The following is a 19,610-nucleotide window of genomic DNA, read 5'->3' on the forward strand; positions in this document are numbered from 1 at the left end:
TCCACCCGCCGCGAGGCCCCGCGGGCCCCCCTCGGCCGACGGCTACCAAAGCTCCGTTGGCCATGTGTAGGTTATTTTGGGTGCCGCAGCAAGGTGGTGCAGGTGAAAGGGAAGCTCGGCCGAGGCCGGAGGCCGGGGGGCGGGGGCAGGGGTGGAGCGGGGTGGGGCGGGGTGGAGGCTCCGCGGACCCACCCCCCAGCCCGGCGGCCCGGGCGGCGAGGCGAGGGCCGGGCAGTGGGTGTTGCCTTCTACCTCTGCGAGCGGGGAGGGGTTAGTTTCCCACAGGGGATTTCAACCATCACACTCTGAGCCCGCCTCCTAATCCTCGGGCGGAGCGGCTCGGGGGCCCCATTTTATGGCAATAAAGCGACTTAGCGCCTGCTGAGCGAGCCCCTCCCCGCCGCCGCCCCCGCCCTCGGCCCCACCCCGGGGCTCGCCCGCAGCGGCGGGGCTTTGTTTCTGGGGAGGAGGACCCGGAGCTCTTTTGTTTGGGGGTTTGGTGTTTTCACCCCACCTCACCTCACCCCACCCCACCCCCCGCGCCTCTCCGGTTTCCTGAGCTGCGGGCTGCAAGGGAGGAGAAGCGGCGTCTTGCAACCCCCTCGGCTGGGCCCCGGGGTAATTCGATGCGGGCCTGGCGAGGCTCCCCACGCTAGACCGGGGCTCGCGTCTCGGCAGCCTCCACCCACCGGCCCACCCTACATTTAGCGCATCATGTGATCCGGGTAAGTCATTTGCAAGTACAACAGTTCCCTGGGTTGCCCCCCATTCATTTCCTGAGAACTGCAGAGAGCAGCTGAGAGGCTCTGCCTGTGCGTGTGCGAGTGTGCGTGTGAGTGTGCGCGGGTGACGCCGTGTGTGTGCGAGAGTGAGTGTGTGCGCGCGCGTGTGTGTGCGAGAGAGAGAAAGGGAGAGAGAGGGGGACTCTGTGTGAGGGAAAGAAAACAATTTCTCCTGCTCTGCAGCTTCTGTTCAGGTCTGTGCCGATTCCGTTTCTTATCAAAATAAACAACCCCCTCCTTTTTTTTTTTTTTTTTTTTGCCATCCCGAATCAGACCGTATTCTCTTAACATGTTTTATTTTCCTTCTGTCATCTGCTCAAGTTAAATCATTTTGGTTGGTCTGTGTTCTTAAAGGGGGAAAGTGTTGGGAAGCGGGGGGGGGGGGGCCGAGGGAGGGCGATGCTATTGCAAAGCAAGTAACGTCGGTCGGATATGTGGAGAAGAAAGAGGGAGGTTTCTCCCCCCCACCCCCATTTTTTTTTTTTTTAAACTTATCAAGTACCATGAATTGAGCAAATGTTTTTCTACCCCTAGTGGAATTGTTGGTTGCAGTGTTTGCCTGACAGTTGCCAAGGATGAGAAATAAAACACCAGGGCTGAATTGGGGGGGGGGTGTGTGTGTGGAAGTAGTTTGCCCCCAGGAATAGAGCGAGTTCGGTGAATAGCTACCGCACCGGGGCTGTGTGGGCTGTGGGTGTGCACTGGAGAGAGTGGAGGGGAAGGGGTTAAGGCGGAGATGACACTGCTGGCATGAATAGTGGTCCTGGTGCTACATTCATTATTGTCTCTGGTCGTAATGATGTGTAACTGTCACTTGCTACAGTGCCTGGTCCATGGAAGTAGCCAGGGGCTGGCCCGTGGCTGTTATTTTCAATTACGGGGGAGCCGGCCGGAGTTGACAAGGGGCAACTTTGCACGTCCACCCGAGCCGGGAAGCCCGCGGAGCCGGCCTGGGAGCCACTTCTTGCCTTAGAAGCTTGCTCCCAGGACTCGGACTTGACCTCCGCGACATTAGTTGGTGTTCGTGTTAGATGCTCCCCTACGGGGAGAATCAATCCTGCTTTTGTTGGGTAGAGAACTGCCTATTAGAACTTTGAAAACTTTTATCTTTGGGGAAAAGGGTGGGGTGCACTCAACAGTTCTGTTACGAAGTGCATTTGAGGCAAACGCTTGGAAAAAGTACCAATTCCTTTGTTACATGCCCTGCAGCTTCCCAACCCCCTTCACCCTGCGCTTCGAGTTTTGCATACTTTAATAGTAATACCCTTAATTCAGCTGATAAAAACTGACTGTGTTGAGTTAAAGAGTATTAGTACAACGGAATGTGTAATCTGGATAAACAGTTTGTATGGTTAATATTGTCAGCTCTCTAATTTAACTGTACAGATGGTTTAAGTATCGTTCTGTATGGATTGTTTTAAGCAATTCCACTGGCTAATAGAATTCTCCGCCGAGCCCTCGGATAGTTTATTTTAAATCAGCTTTAGTATTCTGTGTTTCTCAGTAACACCGGGGAGGTGAGCAGGTCTATTTACATTTAGTGCATGTGCACCGTGGCTCCAGTAGACATCTGTCAATCACATAACGTCATTCTGCAAATCCACCTAGACGCCTCCAGGCCCCTTTCTTACTGGAGGATAGGGTTGTTTAGATAAGTAAATGCTTTGAAATAAATTGGGTGGCTTTTAACAGGATGCAGCTCGTGAGGGGAATAGGAGTGGTCACTTTTAAGAGTGGGTGTATTCCATCATCTAAGAAATGCTCTTTGGAATTGGCATTTAATAAAAACAGTGACACCCCCCTCCCCCCCAGAATCTGGTTGTGCTGTTTGTAGACCTCATTCACATGTTGTTTACATTTTTTAAAACCACATAGAAATTGGTTGTGATAAAGGGGTATACTTCCAGGCTAGAAAATGTTTAACTGTGGAAGCTTAGTAGACATGGGATGTTGAAGGACAAACATTTCAGTTGCATAAGTTGTAGCTCTTGCTGCAGCCTGGTCAATGTGAAGACTAGCTTGAGTCTGGTAAGCTTCTTTGGGTTGGGGAGAGAGCAATTAGAGCATAGAAGTATTGGCAGATGCTTGTAATGTATTTAGGAGAGAGGTTTGTTATTCTGCCTTGTAATCCGTAACTATTATGAAATACATGAAGGCTGGTAAAATTTGGAAGTTTTAATTTATGACTTAAAACTGTGTAACTGATATAGTTTTGTCAGTTTTGTCAGGTTTGTCGTTCTTGAGGGGTTTCCGTTTATTTTTGAGTTGCTTCCGTTATTTATTACTTAGTAATGCATATTTAAAAGAAACTTCGTCAGATGAACTTTATTTTGGAATGCTTTTGTCTTACTATTTATTGAATGAAAATTGTTGTGCCAATGAGCCCTTAATATTTTTTTTCTCCAGAAAGTTCTTTTTCAGTAACCGAATGTCATTTGGGAGAAAACTGGTCCTGCTGTAGCATTTGAGACCTTGACCTTAGCAACTCTTGGCTGGTGGTTGTTTACTACAGCTGCAGTCTATGTGTGTACAGAAAGGGAAGGGACTGCGAACACTAGTGTGCTTGCTCTCCCCAGGCCGAGGGAAAAACAAATCAGGATGCTTGACGTTCATTCATTCCGAAGAGTGTGCATCAGGCATATAATAGCAATAGTGTTCTGGTCATTTAAAAATATGTATGCTCCTTGGGGATTACTTCCCCACCTCCTGTGAAAAGTAAACAAGCACTTTAACAGACTGAGTGAGTTTTAAATGTTATATCATGAAGCAGGCTGTTATCTGCTTCATGAAATAATTTGGTCTTCAACATAGGTGGGGTTTTTTTTGTTTTTGTTTTTTGGTTTTTTGTTTTTTTTTTTCTCTTCTGCAAGGAGGACACAAGGGCTTAGGCCTTTAGACCTACACTAAGGACATTTTGAACTTGAGCCAGTGTTGGTTAATCTCGAGTATTGAGTAACCTTACCAGTGAGGTGATATTGTTAAATAGTTGAACATATAAAGGCCCTGGACGTTTTTACCATTGTTATGAAATGGAAAGTGTGGAATTTCATATTTATGTGAATTTCATTAGTACAGTCACATTAAATTGGGGGTGCTAAACAGTTTTCTTTATATTGTAAGATAAACAATCTTCTTAGAGTGTTAACTTCCTAAATGCAACTGTTGATGATTTGCGGATTAATGCAACATAGTTGTATTCCACAATACTAGAGGCACAAACTCATTTGAAGTCATTCTTCTTTTGGATAAGGAAGTCTCCCCACTTGTGCTTCCATGTTGATTAATGAACAAGAGCTAAAAAACCCCACACTGCTTTATTTAAAATCGACACCCATGATTATCTTTTTCTTTGTAGAGAACAACTTTCATTTTTATAAATAATTCCTAAAATAGGTCGCAGTTGCTTACCTTTATCATGTACATTTTGAAAATACCGTATGCCAGTAGAGTGGAAATATCTGCCTTTTTGCCCAGTGTCTGTTCATTTTCTGTTTTAAATTTTATAGTTATTTATTTTTCAGCCTACAAATTACGCACAGCTTTCAATCTTAAGTATGTACAAAATGTAAGGGGAAAAATATTAAAATTAAATCACTGGCAACACCCCATAAACCACAGCCTTAACTCATCCACCACAACCACAGCTCCCAAAATCAAAATGCAAGTAAACAGATGGGCCTTGCCCTGTGCCCAGGAGGTCAACAGCCTTAGGCTCTGTGAGATCTGCTGTGTCTCTAGATCCCAGACCCGTCCAGAGAGCTGTCTGACTTCAACAGGCCAGAATTCATTCTCAGGGCCTAGACCAGCCACACCCCATCTGATGTCAGCTTTTGAGTTCTTGTGGTAGAGAACACAAGCTGTGGATTAAATGGTTGCTTTCTCCATATATTCTCAGTAATTATGTTACAAAAGGATTTTTCGGTTTTGGGTGTTTATTGTCATAAAAGTGGCTACTTGAGTAGTCCTGTTGCTCCATAAAAATTTGTTTTGGTCTGGCAGTGGATTACAGGATATTCACCCAAAGAATTCTCTGGTATGGTCTTTCTTCCTGTCTTTTTTTCAACTTAAAGTCCTGCTTCTCCTTCGTTGCTAATTTCATGGTATATCTTTTTGAATATTAGCATAATTGGACTGGTCCAAACAGTATCGCTTTTTAGGTACAGATGGTGTAGCAGAAAGACCTTGCTGCTGCTCTGGTGAATGGGAACGTGCTTTGGGATAGTTTTCCCAGTCCCATCAGAGGTAATAGAAGCTGCCCCTGTTACAACTGACTGGCCTAGAGAGCCAGGAATTGTGTTCCCAGTGCTACATTCCCCACGCTTAAGGGTTTTCAGAATAATTCCTGGCATGATGTATATGTGTAATTATATATATATATATATGTGTGTGTGTGTGTGTGTGTATGTGTGTGTATATGTATGTATGCGTGTGTGTACTTGCTATTTTATGTACATGTGTGTGTATACATATATTGTATTTATATTTATAAATGTTTTTATATTCTCTATGTTGGTATATATACCTCCCCCACCCCCAGTGCCACATACATTAAGACCAAGAATTATGGTAGAAAGCCCCCTCCCCCACTTGTATAAAAAAGAGGGAAAACACACAAAGTTTGTTTTTTCAAAGCCTATGTTTAGTAATATTATTCTCACTTGGTTTTAAGTTCGGCAAGCAAACTTACAACATGAAAGCAACCCTGCCCCAAAGAAAACAAACCAACAAAGCTAAATGACAACCAAGGTGAATGATTATAAAAAATGAAATAAATAACGCTAAAGAAAATGTTTATTCATTTCACCATCAGGTATCTGCTAAGACTATAGATCCTGCTATCTGGACTGATTTAAGTAGCAGAGATATTACAGTTTGAATCCAGGGCTCTTGCTTACTGACTCTGGATGACCTTGGTCACATTTCTTAACCTCTCCGAGTCTGGAAAATGGGAAAAATAATATGCATTTTACAGGGTTGTGGTGAGGGTGAAAGGAGATAGTGTGGGTACAAATCACTTTGTAAAGCTAGAAAGTACTAGTGTGGCAACTGATTTGACAGGCAAACCACTCCCTCTCCATCCCCCACATCCCTACAAGGGATGAACTTTCCAGCCTCTCAAAGTGAGCATATAAATTACACTTACGGAGAAGGAATTTCCGAGTGTGGGTAGAAAACTTCTGGCAGTCAAAGGTCATGAATTCCATTCCTGTCTCACCAGAGATTTGCTCTGTGACCTTGAGAAAGTCATTCTTAAAAAGTTTCTCTAGCTGGTATAAAAGTTACTATTAACATTTATATAATGCAGGTGAAGTATCTGAGCTTTTCTAAAGAGTGTACATGAAAATACGGTTCCCATGATCATTTTACAGAAAACAAAATAAAGATCAACAGTGATTATTTAGAGATTGTAAACCTCCAGACTATTTCTTCAGTGAGTCAACTGAAACTTCTATCAACCGGTCATTAAAAATGCCCTTAATTTTTTTTTTTTTTATAGAATCGTTACGTTTGTGCTGTTGTACTGTAATTTAGAACAGTCTATTGAACTGCAAATCCCTAGTTAAGCCAAGATTCTGTTGATTAAGCTATGTCTGATTTATGGCTTAAAGTGTCTTGGTTAGACCCAAAACACTGTAACACAATACGTGCACAGTAAAAAAAGGTAAATGATGGAGATATTACACCGATATTTGAAAATCTGTTGAACACATTTATAGTCACACCTTTTTCTGCCACACACATTTCTTGACGCACATACATTTGAGAATAATTAAGAACAATATTAATTTAGATAATTTCTCTCCAGCTACATTTTCTTCAGTTAAGAAACAAAATATTTTTTCACACTCTGTGTAAACACTATTCTTGCAAGAGCAAAGAAATGCTCAAAGTAGCTCATCAGTATAACTCGTTTTAGACTCTTTCGTGTGGCACATACACCCTGCCTAACTCCTGTTCATGTTACAACTATTACTGTAAACATCACTTTCTGTGGGACTCTTTAATTACCATGGCTTGCTTTAAGAACATGCAGAGTTCCAGTCTGTCTTCTATGGCCCTATAGTACATGCTGTTCCGTCTCTTATAATTGCTTGTTGACTTGCCTTGTCGCCTCCCAGTACTAAGCCCCTCGAGATCAGGAAATGTATCTTCTTCATAGTTACTGTCCTAGCTTCTCACCCAGTGCCTACCATTGTGACTGATCATACAGTGCTAAAATATTTATGGAAAGAACAAATTAAGGAGTGCAGTCTCTGCCACTAACCCTTCAGTAGCTAAATGCCAGTATCATGGATATTTCCTACCTGAATCTTTTCATCTCTAGCTATGTATATTCAACGCTATTAGCCATGCCACAGTTCATGACATTTTCCTAAATTTTTCTTTTCTTTTGGTAAAATGAAGCTTTGTGGTGGAGTCAAACAGTGCTGGATTTGAAGCCTCAGACTACTCAGGTTTTGGCTGTCTAACGGGGCAAGTTAATTCTCCAAGTCTCCTTTTACTCACTGATAAGTAAAAACAAGAACAAATAATGTCAACGTTGTAGACCGTGTTTGAGGACTAAAACTGTAATGTCCATAAAGCATCTAGTATATGTACCTTGTACATAGTTAGTGCTCTATAAATATTAGTCTGCTCCAGGATATCGGTGCCTCTCTCTCTCTTTCTTTTTGGTAAGTTTTTAATTCCAGTTAGTTAACATAGCGTGTTATATTAGTTTCAGGTGTAAAATATAGTGATGCAACATTTCCGTACATCACCCGGCGCTCGTCATGATGCGTGCACTCCTTAATCCCATCACCTATTTCGTGCACCCCCCATCCGCTTCCCTTCTGCTAACCATCAGTTTGTTCTCTATAATTAAGAGTCTGTTTCTTGATATGTCTCTCTTTTTTCCCTTTGCGCATTTGTTTTGTTTCTTAAATTCCACATATGAGTGAAATCATCTGGTATTTGTCCTTCTCTGACTTCCTTCAATTATACTCTGTAGCTCCATCCATGTTGTTGCAAGTGGCGAAATTTCATTCTTTTTTATGGCTGAGTAATATTCCATTTTATATATACAGCACATCTTTATTCATCTGTTGATGGACACTTGGGCTGTTTCTATATCTTGGCTCTTGTAAATAATGCTGCGGTAAACACCAGGGTGCATGTATCCCTTTGAATTAGTGTTCTTGTATTCTAGTGCTGCGACTGCTGGATTATAAGGTAGTTCTATTATAAGTGGCCATTTAAAATTGTTGTATCATAAAGTAATTCTGTTAAAAGCAGCCATTCAGAATGAAGGGTAGCAACAAAATAAAGTAGCTTTATTGTGCAGAAGTTAGGCACTGTGTTTTTCATGTGTTAGCTTATTATGCATGTACTCTTTAGTATACAGGTATGTATAGTCGATTTTCAAATAATTTATACTTTGAATACTATATGTGGAGACCCCTAAAATATCTTTTTATACACTGGATCTTGACCTAGGAACATCCGTTCATGGATGACGTTTTTTCTTCTTTAAGCTATCATGTGATAGTGCTAACCCCCGGGAGGAGTTCCCTTCCCCCCATGACTTTGCTACTTTTGACAATAATTTTAAAAATTATTTGAAAATTGTGCTACTTTTGCCTTTCATCAACAAAATAAATGGAAAAAGGCAGAAAATGAAAGTGCTGCTTCCAGATATGAGGAATAGGGTTTATCATCTTGATACACAGTTGAAACGAGAAATCATTAGGTGTGTTGAAAAGTGGTGAATCTTTATTGGAGGTGCTTAATGGAGTTAATCTGATAAATGGTGAAAAATAAGATTATAGAATATACAGAATGCTATACATCTATTTTTAGTGACAGTGCTTAATAGAGTATATGTAACTATAGATTTTGTAATTTTTTTTTTTTTTTTGCCTCTGAGAGTGGGTCTCCTTTAAAACGTAAGTCTGGTCCCTCGACTTGCACTTATTTGAATTTTGTGTAAGTTTTCAGGAGTGCATTATATACTAAAAATATGAGATTACTCTAGTTAATATTCATTGAGGAACTAATTTTCACCAAATTAATGCCCTCATGGTCAATAGCCAATTAGCTTCAAAGTAAAGATTTAAATGCTGGAAAGCCTTTGTGTTATTCTTTCCTTCCTGTGTTACTCTTCTCTCCCTTCAGCATTAAGTATGATATTCCAGAGTTAATCTTATTGTAGAATAGAGCAAAAAATGGGAATATTATACAAATACTGTGTTTAGAGGCTGTTATTTTATTTGTAGGTTATATTGACATACCATACTTACTAGAATACATTTACTAGAATATTTATTTCAATACAGAAGCCAATTTTGTGATGGGTGATACATGTACTAAAACAAATTATGAGACCTAATCCAAAAAATTATTTTAGAAGGCAACTGCTACAGGATGTTTCCAAGTGGCAGTAGTAGTAGACCAGTAACTTCTGGCCAATATGCATTCTGCCATTTGATGAAGCTGTTACAGTCAGAGGTATCATAAAATAAAAAACATAATCTCTCTAAAAAATGCCTTACTCATTTGACCTATATATATTCAGCTCCTATCATGTAATCTGGAATCATGTATGAAAATGGGTAGGACATCATCATTAATGAGCTGGAATCAAGGAGGGGAGGTACGACTTAATGTAGAAAATTATAATACGAAGTAATTTGTGATAAATGGACCAAGTGCTGTAAGTTGCTTAAATGAAATGCATAGGAAAATATTCCTTTTATCTGGGAAATCAAGGATTTCAGATTTTTAGTGGATATGGCAATAATTTTCGCGGTTTTTATAGAAAAGAAAAAGCAAACCTGCAAGAATAAGAAAGCAAATTAAAATCATATTTTGGCCACTGTGGTGATTTCATGCCTCCTTTTCTGTTATCTTTTAGAGCTGATGGCTTTATGGTGTTTTGGCAAACTTTTATCATTTGCCATATCACCAGAAAGTTGTGTTTCCCAAAAATAAATCCTGAGAAGTACTTGGCTAGTAGGGCATGCAGTGTTATAATGAGTTTGGAGAAGGTTTATTTGCGCCAAAAAAAAAAAAAAAAAAAAAAAAAAAGATGATTGGTTAATAAAAGTTTAAAAATACACTTTATGCGAAGCTGTCTAGTGAATTTTTTTTCATATTGCTGAAGATTTCATGAATGAGAATTTATTTATAAATGATGGGAATTTTAGCTTTGACCAAAAACTTTAAATATAGAAATAATAATAATAATAATTATTATTATTTTTAATGTAAGAACAACAGAAGGAAAAACTTGAAAACTGATCAATTTTACAGAAGGTCACAGTCAGTTGTAATTTATCAGAGGTATTGCTTGAAGGGACATTTAGGAAGAAACTTTACATTAAAGTGGTTGGTTATTTAGAGTGACATCCTCTGGAATGTGCATTAGCTTTCTGCTTTAGGTATAAATACAGAACACTTAAGGAAACACAGTGTTTCATTTTGAGATAATATATAACAAGAAAGAAATCCACTCTTAGTGAGTCTATAAAGGGTAGTGCTGGAATTCTTATTGTACACTGAGCTCTCTATTGAGTATATTGGGATTATACCAAGGCTCTAGGCTGAAGCAGTTGTTTTTATTTATAAATAGCTTGGTAATTAAGACACTCCAGAATACTTGGGAAGTGTGGGCTCCAAAAAAAAATTTGGTTAGTGCTTGGTGGTTTACAGGGTGGTTTTAGTTTCATCCTGACCATCATATAAGGTAGATTGGACACATGTTACTATTTTATTCATGAGGATATTAAAGTCATATGAAGGTAAAATAACCAGAGGGTGGCCAAGTCGAAACTAGAACCTTGATTTCCAACACCAGTAACAATTTTTTCCATTTCATTTAACTGCTGTCTTCCTAAGTTTCATTTAGTGTTAAATTTTGAAAGTCTGTTTTGCACAAAAGAGGTGCCCATGTCTAGCGTCAAGCTCATATGAGATATTCAGTGAATATTGTTGGATGAATTCTATCCCCTTCCAAAATGTACTTTAAAGGGGCATAAAAAACATATATAATAGCTCAGAAAGATCAACTTAGTTAATTTTAGAAGAGCCTGCAAATAGAGGCATCAATACTCTGAAGAAGATTAGGGAGATGGTTCATCACTTACCATGCTAGGTGCTGAAAGTACGAAGGTATTCTTTGTCCTGAGTGTAAGCAGATCAAGAGGAATGGCCCGGCTACACCCAGAGGGAGGGCCATACTTCAGTATATTTCAGTTTATTTTATTTTCATTTAGATCCTTAGTGTGCCTAAAAATAATACCTAGATATTTTTAGATTTATATTTAGTTTCTTTCGAGCACTTTTCCTCTTATCAGAAAATCTTTTTCCATTAAAGCATGTGATTGTCTTAGGTTTCCTTTTTTTTCGAAAAAAGTATATTGTGTGCTCGCCGTCCTTAGAATGCGTATGATACGCTTAAAAGGCATTATCTCATTTAATGCTTGTAACCAACTCAAAGCTAGATATTTGTTTAAATGAATTTCTTATTACTTTTATGACTCAGGTTTTCAAAGGACAACTTAAGATCTGTAGGAAATAAGCGTTTTGCAGAAACTCACTCGTTGAGCAGTGTTTACAAATGTATCTCTCTGATAAAAGTAAGTATGTGTGTGAAGACCTTAAACTTCATTTTTTTCCTACTTCTCCTCTTCTTGTAGCCAGCAATAACTTTCCATTCCCCCATAACCCATGTCATCAGAACTATGTGTCCTGTTACATTTTTCTCTATATCCTAAGCATTATAAACACATTTGTGCAAGGTTCTTTGATCACTGATTATAAAAATGAAATTCTATTTGGAGACTATTGTCAACTTTGTTTTTTGGTTCAGTACTGCCTTAGGGAAATGCTTGCACTCAACTACTGTGTCTCTACTCCATTTAAAAAAACTAAAGCAAAAACAAAAAATGTTGCATGATATTCCAAAGTACAGTTATTCATAGTCTACCGAACCATTAACTTATTGATGGGCAATACTTTCGTTTCTAGTTTTTTTTCCACTAAAAACAATATTGTAAGAAATACCTTTATATCTACACTCTGACACACCAACGGGATAGATTCCCAGGGTGGGATTATGTGCTGCTTCAAAATGTTGCCACATTGGTTGGGAGAAAAAGGCTGTAGCAGTTCATCTTTTTACCAGAATTGCAGACAAAATCCTTTCCTTGAAACCCCATCAGCAATGGTTGACCCTTTTCCAGACTGATAGGTGTGCAGTAGTATCTCACTGTTACTTTGAATTAGTATTTTCTGACTGCTGGTGACATTGCACATCTTTTCCTGTATTTGTAGGTACATTGGAATTGTTCTGCTAAGAATTGCCCTTTCATACTCTTTGCTCATTTTTCTAATTGGTTGTTGTCCTTTTGTGGGAGTTCTTTATATATTGTAGCTATTAACCATTTGATATCTGTATTGCAAAGTGTTTCCCCCCCCAAAAAAAAACTGATCTTTTGGGACGCCTGGGTGGCTCACTTGATGAAGCGTCTGCCTTCGGCTTAGGTCATGATCCTGGGGTCCTGGGATTCAGTCCCGCATCCGGCTCTTTGCTCAGCAGAGGAGCCTGCTTCTCCCTCTGCCTGCTCTGCCCGCTGCTCCCCTGCTTATTCTCTCTCTCTCTTTCTGTCTCTGTCTCTGACATGAATAAATAAAATATTTAAAAAAAACACAAAAAACCAAAAAACTGACCTTGTGTTTGTTCAAGAGGTATCTTTTGATGTATAACATTTTTAATTTTTATATAATCAGTTCATTTTGTCTAGTTAACTTTTTAAAAATGTTTTCTCCATTGACAAAACAGATGTGTAATTTACACTTACATTGAATTTTTCTTTCCACTTTGATTTTATCTTTAGTAAATCTGTAATTTTTAGTTACACATGGTATAGAAGAGGGATCCACTTTTATTTACTTTCAGATGCATATTAGCACCATTTTTGAAGTAATGTATCCTTTTACCAGTAAATATAAATTCTGCAATTGTATTATGTTCTCGGATATCCTATGATAGTACCAGATTTTTTTTTTCCCTCTTAAAATAGTAAAGTCCAGGTCTAAAGAAAATTTCATCCATTGTCCCAACTTCCCTGGACAAAAAAAAATACACAAAAACTCTGTTGTGATTCTAATTGGAAGTGCGTTATGTTATATATAGTTTGGGGACAATTAACATTTTAATATTAGTTTTAGTGCAGTGTGTCATCCCCATTTAAGAACATGGATGTCTTTCTGTTTTTATCATTTTTTATGCTTTAAAAAGATTTTAGTATTTTACTTCAAATGGTTGTTTCCTCATAAATTTAGTTCTAAGTACTTTTACAGGTTTTTGGCTATTTTATATTTATTGAGATGATACGATTTTTCTGTGGATTTTCTGTAAATATAGTGAATTAATTGTGTTGCTTGATTTTTAAATGTTGTGCCAGATTCTCATTACTTATAAAAGTGTTACTTGTTCTTAGTGCATTATCTAATTATATACAGCTGTATTTGATTTTCTAATATTTTGTTAAGAATTAAAATATGTATTTATAGTGCTCAGTACTTTTTATTTTTTCTTTTAATGTCTTTATCTGATTTTGTATTCACATTATTCCTAGCCTCTAAAATAACTTGGGAAGTGTTCTATCATCTTCTATTTTTTTGGAATACTTTATGTAGAATTATTTCTTCCTTAAATGTGTGGAAGAATTCACTGCAGAATCCATCTGAGTTTAGAGATTTTTTTTTTTTTCCCCTTTGCAGGAAGGCTTTTAACTATACATTCAATTTATTTAACACATATAGGGCTATTCAGATTATATGTTCATTTGTGAATGAAACATCTTAGTTTGTGTTTTTGAAGGAATTTGGCTTTTTCATCTAAGTTACAGAATTTATTGGCATAAAGTTGTTTATATTGTCCTATTCTTTTAACGTTTATGGAATCTGTACTGATGACTTGTTATATCTGATGTAGGTGACTTGTGACTTTTCTCTTTTTGTCTTGATCAGTCTGGCCAGGAGCTTATTAATTTTCTTGATATTTTGAAAGGGCCAGCTTTTGGTTTCATTAATTTTTTTCTCCAATTTTTCCTTTTTTTAATTCATTGATTCCTGACCTTTATTATTTCCTTCCTTATGCTTGTCACAAGTTTAATTTCTTCTTTTTTTAGTTTTTTTTTTTCTTTTAAAGATTTTATTTATTTATTTGACAGAGAGAGGCAGCAAGAGAGGGAACACAAGCAGGGGGAGTAGGAGAGGGAGAAGCAGGCTTCCCTCTGAGCAGGGAGCCGGATGTAGGGCTTGATCCCAGAACACTGGTACCATGACCTGAGCCAAAGGCAGACGCTTAACGAATGAGCCACACAGGTGCCCCCCCTTTTTTTTAGTTCTTTTAAGATGGAAGCTAAAAGTGTTGATTTGAGACCTTTCTTCTTTCCTTACATAAGGATATAATGCCATAAATTTTACTTTGAGCACTGTTCTTTTAAACTTTAATTCAGTTAATATTTTCTAATTCCCGTTGTGATTTCATCTTTGATGTTGGATAGTTTAGGATTGTGTTGTTAAATATTCAAATACTTGGAGATTTTACAGATATCTTTCTGATATTGATTTCTAGTTTAATTTCATGGTTTTCAGGGAGTATGTATGATTTTGATTCTTTAAAATTTTCTGAGATTTGTTTTATCACTCAGTGTATGGTCTGTATTGGTGAATATTACATGTACACTTGAAAATGATGTATCCTGTTATTATTGGGTGGAACATTCTATAAATATCTATTAGGTTCTATATTTTATAAATATCAATGAGGCAAGTTGGTTGATAATGTTCTTCATGTCTTCTGTATTGTCAACTGATTTTTTTTCTCTCTGTTCTGTCGGTTATTGGGAAAGAAGGGTTTAGTATTTAAAATATAATTGTAAATAAATCTGATTCTCTTTTCAGTTCTATTAGTTTTTGCTTTATGCATTTTGAAAGCTTTGTTATTAGGTGCGTACATATTTAGGATTGTTGTGTTTTCCTGGTGAATTGACCCCCTTTATCATCGTGTAATATCCCTGTTATAATATAGACAACATATTATTGTGTGTGACTTTTTAATCCAATCTTACTCTCACCAACTTTTACTTGGAATGATTTGTTTACATTAAACATTATTTTTATATGATTGGGTTTTAATGTACTAATTTGCTATTTGTTTTGTTTGCCTCACCTGTTTTTTTTTTTTTTTTTTTTGCTCTTATTTTTCCATTTCTTGCCTTTTTTTGGGCTTGATTATTTTTTAGTAGTCAGTTTTACCTCCAGTAATTACATGTCTTTGTTTTATATTTTTAGTGGTTACTCTAGGGTTTACAATATCTGTCATTAATTTCTCATGGTCATATGGTACAATATCATTTCCTGTGTGATGTCAGAATGTTACAACAGTATACTGCCCTTTATTTTCTCTCCCACTGTTTATGCTATTTTCTTAAATTGTCTTAACTTATACATATTATGAACCATATATTTCCTAGGTATTGCTTTTGCTTTAAGGATTTAGTTCCCTTTAATACAGATTACAAATCAGAATAAAAGGTCTTTTTTGGTATTAACTGATGTTTTTTATAGTTCAAGGATTCTTTATTTCTTTGTTCTAAATTTCTGTCTAGTATCATATTACTTTTGCCTAAAGAAAATATTTCTTGAAATGCAGGTCTACTGACAGTGACTTTTCACAGCTTTGTTTATCTGAAAAATATCTCTTTGCCTTTGTTTCTGAAATATTTTAGCTGGATTTGAATTTTAGTTTGACAGCTTTCTCCCCATTCATTACTTTAGATATGTTGCTATGCTCTATTATCCTCTAGTTTACTTAGTTTCTGAAGAGATGTCCTTTGTCTTCCTGATTTTTGTTCCTCTATATGTAATGTTATTTTTCTCTGTCTGCCTTCAGGATATATTTTTTTAAACTTTGTTCTTCAGTGAAAACAAATGTGCATCGGTATGTTATCATTTGCAGTTATCCTATTTAGGAGTTCTCTTAGCTTCTTTGATCTGTAGTTGCTTGCCCTTTATAATTTTTCATACGTTTTTGTCCACTATCTTTTTGAGTATTTCTTCTGCCCCCAAATTTCTCTTCTCTCTTTCTGGACCATTTGGACAAGTACATTAGTCTATTTCAAATCGTCCCTTAGGTCTTGGATCCTCTGCAACTGCCACCCTCCCTGTTCAGTTTTCAGTCTGAATAATTTCTATCGATCTATCTTCAAGTTCACTAATTCTTCCTGTTGTGTAAACTCAGTGAAAGAATTCTTTGTCTTTGATATAAAGCCATTTCTTGAGCATTTTCGTATCACTTTTAAAAAATTTCAATTTACTGAGTTTCTCCATTTATGCATGTTGTCTGTCTTTTTCTCTAGATTCTTTTACATTTTAATCATAGTTATTTTAAAGTATCTGATAGTTTCAGTATCTCTGCCATCTTGGGATCTGATTATGTTGATAGCTCTATCTCTTGACAGTGGGTACCTTGCCTTGTTTTTGTGTCTTATGATATTTTGTTGACTGTGCCATTATGTATAAAAGAACAGTAGAGACTGAGGTACATAATTATGCTAACAAATGGATATGCCTTTTATTCTGCAAGATATTAGCGTCTGTGAAGAGGGAAGATAAATCATTTTGGTCAGTAGATGTGCTGAGTTATTACCTTGTTGTTGCTTTTGAACTATCACGTCACCAGCAACTTGAGCTTCCTTCAGGAATGCATTGCTTTTACCTTGAGATTTCTGTGAGACCTGGAATGTCATAGAGTTTTTCTTCTCAGTGTTCCTGCTATATCCTCAACTTTCGATCAGCTCTGAACTCCACTGTCACAGGGGGCCTCCTTTTGTTCTTTTTACCTCTATCACAGCACTAGTCTGGGGGGACTTCTGGATGGGTGAGCGGGTGGGGTCTTTTACACCAGCAGCAGTCTCAGGCAAGCCTGGTGTACCTAAGTCTGAGTTGAGACTTCGACAGCATACCTGAACCTTCCTGTGGTAGTCAGACTCTGTTGTGTGAGTGGCAGGCTTAAATGTTTGTGTGAGTTTTCAGTGTATCAGTATGTCTGCATTAGGGGCTTCTGGGGATACTAATTGACTGTGCTAGCCCACATTCAGCTTTTAAGAATTTGTTAAAATTTTAGTGGGTTTCTTTTATCTGCTTAAAAATTAGAAGAGGGGCAGTTGGGTGGCTCAATCGGTTAAGCGTCTACTCTGGATTTTGGCTCAGGTCATGATCTCAGTGTTGTGAGATCAGCCCCACCTCAGGTTCTGTGCTGGGTGTGGAGCCTGCTTAAGATTATTTCTCCTTTCCCCCTGGCTCTTCCCCACCTTCCCTTTCCCTCTCTAAAAAAAAGAAGAAGAAGAAAATTTTTATTGCAGTAAAAAACAATAAAAAATTTACATCTCAACTGTTTTTAAACCTACAACTTAGTAATGTCAACAATTCACATTGTTGTGCAAAATATCTCAGACTTTTTCACTTGCCAGACTGAAACTGTATACCCATTGGGCAGCAACTCTTTATTTCCCCCTCCCCTGGGTCCCTGGCAGCCACCATTCTGCTTTCTGTTTCTTATATGCTTTTATGACTGTTCATTCTTTTTCCATTATCATGGCCAAAGGCAATGTCCTGTTTCTCTGTGAAGGGGCTTGTTACCCATTGGAATTTAGTTTACCTGGTCGCCTTGTAACTTAAAATCTTTGGTCACAAAAACATGATTTTGCAGGATATTCATCCTAAATAAGTGTGTTCTTTCTACGCCTGTGTAGCTTAAATGTGCTTAGATGTCTTTCTTTTCTTTCTTTATCTCCTTTTTCTTTTTTTTGGACTGCTTGTTGAATTTTATGTAAGTACTTTTGAAAATCATCTGCTCATCTTTTTTCCTTTAGTTGATTGTTACAAAGCATTTTATTAGAGGATTTATTAATATTGAGCTATCTTTGCATTAGGGATCAAACCCTTTTCATAATTTATTATTTTTGTATAAATTTATTTGATTCTGTTGATAAATTAGAATGAAAGTTAGAATATATACTGTATTCACAAGTGGGATTGGTCTATGATATTTTCCTTACTACTGAATCATATTTTTGTATATATGTTTTGGTGGATACAGAAATTGAGAAAATATTCATGTCTTTCCATGAGTTATAGTTGAAACCGTTTCTTTCTTTTTTTTTTTTTTTTAAGATTTTACTTATTTATTTGAGAGAGTGAGAGCCAGAGAGCAGAAGAGGTGTGAGAGAACAGGAGCCCAGTGAGGGAGCACGAGCAGGGTGAAGGGCAGAGGGAGAAGGAGACTCCCCACTGAGCAGGGAGCCTGATGTGGAGCTCCATCCTGGGACTGCAGGATCATGACCTGAGCTGAAGGCAGACACTTGACCGACTGAGCCACCCAGGCGCCCCATGAAACTGTTTCTTATAGGCTGATACATAGGTGTGAACCATTGGGTCATGGTTTCAGTATTTTTTCTAGTGGCAGATGTGTAATCTTTTTTCTAATTTCTTCTGTGTATTTGTCCATTAAAATTTTCAGCTTTTTGGATCAAGTTTTGGCTAGGAAATTGCCCATTTGCTTTTTAAAAAATTGATTGAGATATAATTAACATATAACATTCTGTTGGTTTTAGTGTACAACATATGATTTGATGTATGTATATATTGCTAAATGATTAACACTAGGTAACATCTATCGCTACACAGTTGTAGTTGTTTCTTTTTCTTGTGGTGAAACTTTCAAATATACATTATTGTTAGCAATAGTCACCATGCTGTAATTTACATGTCCAGGACTTAGTGTCTTGTAACTGGAAGTTTATACCTTTTGACCACGTTTATCCCTTTCACCCCCCCACCCCATACCCTGCTGTGGCAACCACCACTGTGTTATTGTATCTGTGATCTCTGGCAACCACTAATTTGTTATCCATATCTATGATCTTTGTATCTTTGTATGTACCCATTTGTTTTGTAAGCTTTGAATTTGTTACCTAGGATAACATGTAGTATTCACTAATACATAATTACAGTTCTACCATAAAGCATTTGTAACTTTTTTATTCCTAGTATTGTTTATTTTTTTTGTTTACTGTTTTTTTCTTAAATGTTCCATAAGTTGCTTTGCTATTTTATTATGCTATTATAAAAAAAGGCTTTTGAATTTTTCATCATTTCTACTGTGTTTTTACTTATTTTCTCTCATGACTTTTAGCTCATATTTTCTTAATTATCTCTCTCTCTTTTTTTTTTTTTTTTGCTTAGTTCTTTTAAAAATAAATCTCCTTTTAACCATGAAGGCATTGGAATTAGAAATACATCCTTTGCTATATTCTGTACTTTTTGGGGGAAGAATTACTCCCTTTTTCATTTTTTCAAATTTTTGTGATTTTAATTGTGATTTTATTATAATTTAGTTTATAATTTTATTGATTTCTTCTTTGAGTCAAGCGTAGTCTTTAAATGGGGTATCTCTCAATCAGCTGGGGGCCCCTAAATGTGGGGTGATGATTGGGTGGAAGCCAGTGGCATGCAAGGTGAAAGAATTCACCTCAGTCAGAACAAAGGAGATAGAGGTTTATTGAATACATTTTAAGGGAGCAGTGGGCTGCACACAGAGGAGAGGCTGTCTGCAGTGAGGCAGTAGGTGGGGGCTGTTTTTAAAGAGGGGGGATGAGGAGGTATGGCAACATATGAAATCTTCCCTTTTTTTGTAATCGTGGCTAGTTTTAAGTAGCCTGTTCATTAGTTAGGGCCTATGAATATTTTGAGGTGAGTTGCCTGATGGGCCTTTTT

At 37.5% G+C, this 19,610-nt stretch overlaps 1 protein-coding gene across 19 annotated transcripts in view; it reads left to right on the forward strand.

The window, feature by feature from the left end:
- The first annotated feature begins 210 nt into the window (after nucleotides 1–210).
- Nucleotides 211–19,610, forward strand: part of KLF12 (KLF transcription factor 12) — a 413,801-nt gene continuing 394,401 nt past the window's right edge. For 5 of the 19 annotated variants that reach the window (XM_048215553.2, XM_048215556.2, XM_057308082.1 and 2 more), the window contains exon 1: nucleotides 248–725. The gene's annotated coding sequence lies outside the window, so the exon portion shown is untranslated. Of the gene's footprint in view, nucleotides 977–1,255; nucleotides 2,811–11,304; nucleotides 11,399–19,610 lie in introns of those variants that run through there. The other 14 variants (XM_057308064.1, XM_044381859.3, XM_048215557.2 and 11 more) reach the window with 7 other exon arrangements.

This window comes from Ursus arctos, unplaced genomic scaffold (assembly GCF_023065955.2).
Source record: "Ursus arctos isolate Adak ecotype North America unplaced genomic scaffold, UrsArc2.0 scaffold_10, whole genome shotgun sequence".
Classification (NCBI taxonomy): Eukaryota; Metazoa; Chordata; class Mammalia; order Carnivora; family Ursidae; genus Ursus; species Ursus arctos.